Raw genomic sequence first — 7,128 nt, forward strand, 5'->3', positions numbered from 1 at the left:
TAGCGAACATTTTGGTATGTTTCCGGAGTTCACAACTTGCATAGGAAAAAAGTATTAGCCTTTTAAACAATGAAATTTTCCGTTCGCATGGGTTTTCCTTGGCTTATTTGCAAAATCTCTGGTTCTAATAAACATTTTTTCAATTTGAAAAAACGAGCTTATTTTTTATATAATTTGGGATCATTTGATATGTCGCAGGGCCCTGTACCTTAAATAGGTAAAAAGTTATGAGCGTTTAAACAATTAATTTGTTAATAACTTTTTAATTTGACCACTTACGGCTTGGCACCTTCGAAAATCGGATTCAGGACGCCAAAATACATAAAAATAACTTAGGTTCCCTCACGGACATTGAAGGGCCACGAAAACCCCCCTTGCTCCTAGACTACAATCAATTTTTGTATTTTAAGTGGAAAAAGATAATTACGAGACGAGTTAGGATGTACATACGTATGAATTTTTATTTTTTTGAAGCAAAGTTGACCTGTGAGATACTATTTTTTTAATATGTTATAACCACACCAGTTTGCGGTTTCAAGAAATCTTTTTTATTGAAGTGATACCAGCAAACCCTGGTGGACCGAAGGAACCGAATGGAGCCTCTACAAAGTACCCGTAAAGACCCCATTGGGTCCCCATTTGGTTCCATTTAAAAAACTAAAAAAAAAAGCAAAATCAACTTTTAAATTGTTGAAATTCAGATTCTACGTTAAAATTCCCTATAGAAGGTCACGGAATAATCGCAATAGTTTTTTTTTGCAACGGTTAAAAGTTTAAAAAAATATAAGACGTATAACGCCTCTTGACTGCTACTTACAGGCGATGCGTTTGAAGTGTAGCAGTCAACAGGCGTTATAGGTTTATATTTTTTTAAATTTTTTACCGTTGCAATTAAAAACTATTACGATTATTCCGTGACCTTTTATAGGGAATATTAACGTAGAATCCGAATTTCAACAATTAAACAGTTTGATTTTGTGGTTCTGGTCTCATACGGTGGGTCTGGTCCTAAATTTGAATCATTATGGAAAAAGATTTTTTTGTAAATATATTTTTTTTTGTTTCTTTCATAATTATTAGAATTTAGAACCAGACCCACCTTTCTTAGTGCTTTTTATTTATTTTTCCAAATTTTCAACTCGCTGTGGCGCTTCGTGTGAAAATAAGTTGAAAAATAAAAAAAATTGGCTGCAAGTTAGGAATCTGGTCACATGATCTACTCGTCATATGGCTTTGAACCACCATTAAAAATAAAATTACTCGTCCTATCTAAAAATGATTAATAACACATTTGTAGATTCTTTTTGGATGAAAAACGTTCGTCTATTAATTTTTCTCGACCTTGTGTCATGTTTCAGATTTTTAAAAATTTCTATTTTATACTATTCAAAAAATAACAAAAACTGTGCGTCCCATCCAAAAATGATTGATAACAAATTTATATATGTGATTTGGGTGTACAACGTGTGTTGATAGATTTTTTTGCACCTTACGTCGTTTGTTCAAAAATTTTATTAAAAATTTTTCAATGTTTTTTTCCTCGAATAAAATAAAAACTACGCATTCCATCCAAAAGTCATTCATAACAAATTTGTAGATCTTTCTTGGGCGCATAATTTTTGTCTTTTTATCTTTTATCGTATCTTGCTGCGAAATAGAATTTGACATTTTTCGTTATTTTTCGTGCGATTAAAATTAGAATTTTCTATATTCCAAAAAAAGTTTTAAAGTTGTTATGGGGTGCGTTCCAGCGCTTGCACACCAGTATGCGCGATCGTCATGGATCATGCGTATACTGGTGCGCAGGCTAATTTAGCAGTGGAACGCACCCATAATTATCTTTTAGGGTTTTCAAAAAGAAACTTTTTTTGCTTGACTTGTTTTCATGTGCGTTGTTTGGCTTAAAATTTTAATTTCCTTTTTTTTTTTTAATTTTGTAAATGCTATAACTTTGATAGTCACAGTCACATTCATAAAAACTTAATTCAAAAAGAAATAGGCGCATGCAAGGAATACAACACAAGTGTCAATCGTTAAGGAAATATAAAATAACTGGTTTTGGAGATAAACCTATTCTTTCATTGGGCACTTCTCCCTATCGAAAATGAGCACATTCAAAAAAATGAAAAATTTTAATCATGAAAGACTTGTCAGTCACTTTTTTAACCAACAAGGTATATTTTTAAACAAAAAATATAAAATTTTATACGGGAAGAAATTAATTTTCGAACCAAAAAGAACACTTGCACAAAAAATGAATTTTCAAGCCAAAAGAATGCACTTTCAATAAAAAAGTTACTTTTTAACCATATAGTTAACTTTTTTCTACCAAAATATTTGCATTTTCTACCAAAAAAGAAAAACAGATTTAAAATAAAGTCGTGAAAGTTTCATTAAACAAAATAAATTTTCAATTAAAATTATGAATCTTCAACGAAAATACTGAATTTTTGATAAAGTAGTTTAAATTTGAGTAAGCTGTTGCATTTTCAGCCCGAAAATACAAATTTTAAACAAAATACCTGAACAAAAGACTTCATTTTCAATCAAATATTTGAACATTCTATTAAAATAGTAGAATTTTTAACATACTACATGAATTTTAAATAAAAATATATGAATTCCAAACGACAAATATAATATTTGATATTATTTCAACCAAAAAAGATTGAAATTTGAAATGAAGCACAGTTGAATTCAACGAAAAAACACGAGTGTTCAGGAAAATAGCTGAACCCTTAACGCTAAATTGTTGAATTTTCAAGACATAAAGGCTATTTTTCTACAAAACAGTTAGATTATCGAAACAAAAATAAGAATTTTCAACAAAAAGTTAACTTTTAATCAAGAAGTTGAACTTCGTACCAAAATAGTTGAATTTATAACAAAATACACAAATTTTCAACTAATTAGTGATATTTTCAACCAAAGTTGATGAATTTTTAAAGAAAAATGTAATACATTGCAGTCTCGCTATAGAAGACGTTTCGAGAGTACCCTTTATCTCCTTCGTACAATCTCCGAATTCGCCAAACCATAAACAATCAGGGCCGTTTGAATCATTTCTGTTTGAGTTTCGTTTAAAAAATTTTTTTTTTTGTATTTTTGCTATTTTGGTTTTATAATATCATAATGAACGTGAAAATATTTGTGCTCGAAAATCAAACTTGATAAAAGTACTGATTTTTAAGTTTGTACTCACATATATCAGGGTGGCCATTTTAATCAAAGAAAAAATATCCCCTGTCATTTCCCGGGTCTTTCTGGGTACGCAAACATTTTTTACGGTTAATAAAATAAAAAATTCGAACTCTTAAGACTGAGCGTTTTTCAATTTGAAGTAACAAAAAACAAACTAAAAATTGAAGCATTCAAATCGCAACTCTTAAGATTTCAACTTTTTAAATTGATGTTTTCACATTTTTATATTATAATATTTTGTAATCGAATGCTCAATAATTTACACGAAAAATGGAAAGTAGTGGCAATTTCCCACTGAACAAGTTTAAATGAAATGCAGATAATCTGTCGATTCAGAATTCTTAACTTTCATAAAATACAGAGTTCAAAGATTCCAATCCAATTCCGAAAATATAAATTAACGTTATCATTGTCAATGCTCTAAATTAAAGAATCAATAAATAAACTCTAAAATTCTATTATTTTCAGCAATTTTAAGGTGGAGACATTAAAAATTGAAAAAATAGATTTTTTTAAACTGAATACTTCGTAAATCAAAATTTGTCCACTTCAAACGTTTTTAATTCTTCAAGACTGCAAGTCTGCACTTTGACATTTTTTTAGTTTGAAAAATGTCAGCTTAAAAATAAAAATCTAAATGAAAAATTCATAAATTAAAACAACTTGGACGGATTTTTCTTCTAGGTATTTGTAAATTTGTTGGTAAAAAAATCAATTCAGCAAAATAGACTATTTTCAGACACCTCATTTCACTTCGTCTAAAAGCTGATATGTCTCTTTTAAAGATAAACGATTCCTTTTGTTTTCCTTCGACATTTTCGTAATGCCTGGTTACACCTGGTTACGCAACGCATGATCTAAACACTGATTGACTGAAAACATGAAAACGAACTGAAGCGATTGTCCGGCGACAATTTTGACACTGGCTGAAAATGACTGAAGCAGAAAACACGACTAACCGTCGAGGATGGTTACTGCCCGCTTTTCTCATACACTCCTGAGTTGTTGTGGAGTTGCTCCGTCGACCGAGCAGCGTCACTCTCTCGCCCGCTTGAACCACCTTATCCTCTATAAAGGGAACTTTTCTTGCTGGACTGCAGTGTACTTGATATTAAAAAAAATATTTCGTATTATAATAATCATCCAATAAATTGATAATTACCAATAAAAGGAGGGAAAAGTATTATTTTTATGATTAAATACGAATATTTTTTTCAGAGGATCAATAATAATTCTAGAAAACGAACATTATGTTTTCAACATTGACATAAGTAAATGTTGTAAACTGTAAAAACAGTGAATTGAAATTGAATTATCTTTTCATTGACATTTATAATGATTATTGTAAATTGAAACTAACGCTTAATTGAACTAAGCTATGAACATTTATATTTCTTTTTAAATCTAGAAAATAATTTACTTTCTTTCGTTATAAGGCAGTTATCAAAATTAATTATGAAAAAAAATTTGGTGTTACAAAACGTTTTATATTATAAAGAAAAGGATTTATAGAATAAATAAATATTGATATAGTTGTAGAATAAAAAAGTGTATTTGTACATCACACCTTTAAAAACGATTGTAATGAATTTATACTGTTAAAAATTTTTTTTTTTTGACAACTTTAATCAATTGTTTTTTTAATATTATTGAAAATTAAAGTTACCAATAATTTCAGTTTAAGAAACTGTTAAATTGCGTATTTTACTTTTTGATAACTTTAATAAATTATTTTACTAATACCATTTGAAAATTCATGTTACTAATAATTTGCGTTAAAAACATGCTTTATTGCATATTTTCGATAATATTTTAACCCGAAATATCTAGCTGACATTTTAAATTGTTCTTACAGCGCAACACCCTTTGTTAATTATTTTGAAAGTTAAAAATTCTAATTTTTAAAAACAATCATATAGAATTCAAAAAAATTTTAAGTTTTTTTGTTTATAACAAATTTAATGAATTATTTTATTAATATTATTGAAAACTCGTGTTAAAAATTCATTTGTTTTGAAAAAGTTTTTTAATTGCATATTTTTACTCGTTATCTCGTTAAAATTAAAAAAATTGTTTGTCGTACAACATTTTTGGTCAATTACTTTTAGAGTGAACAAAAAACATTGCGATCTTTAAAAATAATTGTAATGATTGAATATTTTAAATTTTCGTTATGACAACTGCAATGAATTGATTTATGAATATTAATTGAAAAAAGTGAAAAATAATTTAGATAAAAATATGTACAAATTACATGCCTTCATTCAAAATTAGCTCTTAAAACAGCTCTTTGACAGATCCAAAAACAACACTTTTACATCATATTATTCTCGTTCATCCAAAAGTTCACATTTAGAACTGTTTTCCCATGCATTTTAATAATTTTCGGTCTAAAAGTATAGTTAGTGTCGCCCTCGGCCGCGGTCAACATTTCCGTCACTTCCATTTTAGCGTTCCTCGATGCTGCTTCAAAGTACAGTGAAACTCTTCATTACCCCCCCCCCCTTCTATAGCTCTTCTGAGAATTGACGCCGCGCCACAGGTAGTTACAATAGGAGCTGCGCGGGGCTGCGTGGTGTCCTGTCGTCAATTAGGCGTGCACTGAAGCGTGAGCAAACAAAAACGGAGCGGGCTATAATGAGTTAGTTCCCACCCACCGTCATCCCCAAAATCGGCGCAACAAAAGAGTTTCACTGTAATTAAAGTTCAAGTTCCAAATCCCTGTCAAATTGATTGTTACTTGAAGGCTCTGACACTTCAGTCGCACCCTACTAGGTTGCCATCGCCAGGCGCATTAAAATTTTATTTCTTTTCATTTTCAAACACAATAGAAACAATGTTACTAAAAAATCTCGTTGCCATTATTAAGAGAATAATATTTAGAATATGGAGCCACAAAAGTTAAATCTAAATATTCAAACGTTTGGTCGTCAAATCTGACCACGCAAAACCGGATTCAAATAAGCCCCCTTTATATTAAGGGGTAATACCACTGTATAAATTTAAAATTATCGAGTTTTTTAGCTTAAAAAATTCTTTGAACCTTGTAGAATAAAGAAAAAAAGGTTTTATACTTGTTTGAAGTAGATTTCATTGGGCTACTCCGCAAGGACTCCCTGCGTTGGATGGCTACATGCCATCAGTAGGACGCTTGTTTATTAGTGTACAGAAGTTTCTGTGTGTGTTGTGAAAAGTATTTATGTAGTTTCGGAGTGATATTAAGTAGAAATGAGTGATAAAAAAAGTATATTTTGGAAGAAAAGGTACGAAAAAGTCGTATCCAACGCGGCGTCGGAGCAGTGGAACGAAACTTTAAACGCGCTTTTCTCAAAACACGTTTTTTGAAATCGGCACGCAGCATAACTTGAACAATTTTCAATATTTTTAATCGGGTTTTCGACTACATCTTCATAATAATATTCCGTAGTGCACCACGTAGGGGATTTTAGATATATTAATTCAAACACTTGTTATAAACATTTAAGTGCCGTTTTTTTGGTCGAAAAATGAGGTTTTTCTTCAAATGCTTGCCAATTACGTAAAAATCAATATTTTCAAAATCCCCTATCAGTTTCACTAGATATTTTCATGTAGATTAAGAAAAGAAATTTTATTTTGTTTCAGGTTGAATTTTGCATCCTGTGTGCTGCGAGCCGCGGAGCTCCTCCGGGAAAAGGCACTTCAAAGAAATGGTTCCAGTGCTGCGATTTTTAAATATTTTTCATTGAGAATTTGACATTGTTTACTCTAATATATGAATAATAACTTCCCAAATTATTATTATTGTATTCCCTTTCCTTCCATTAAAAAAAATGCTTGAAATAACGTGTTTTTTTACGTTTACAGTGGTTGCCCCTTAACTGATATCGCTCAAATTTGGTGAACAACATTTTTTTAAGAATTCGAGCAAAGCCAGGGAGTGAAAAG

The sequence above is a fragment of the Belonocnema kinseyi genome, chromosome 9 (assembly GCF_010883055.1).
Source record: "Belonocnema kinseyi isolate 2016_QV_RU_SX_M_011 chromosome 9, B_treatae_v1, whole genome shotgun sequence".
NCBI classification, from domain to species: domain Eukaryota; kingdom Metazoa; phylum Arthropoda; class Insecta; order Hymenoptera; family Cynipidae; genus Belonocnema; species Belonocnema kinseyi.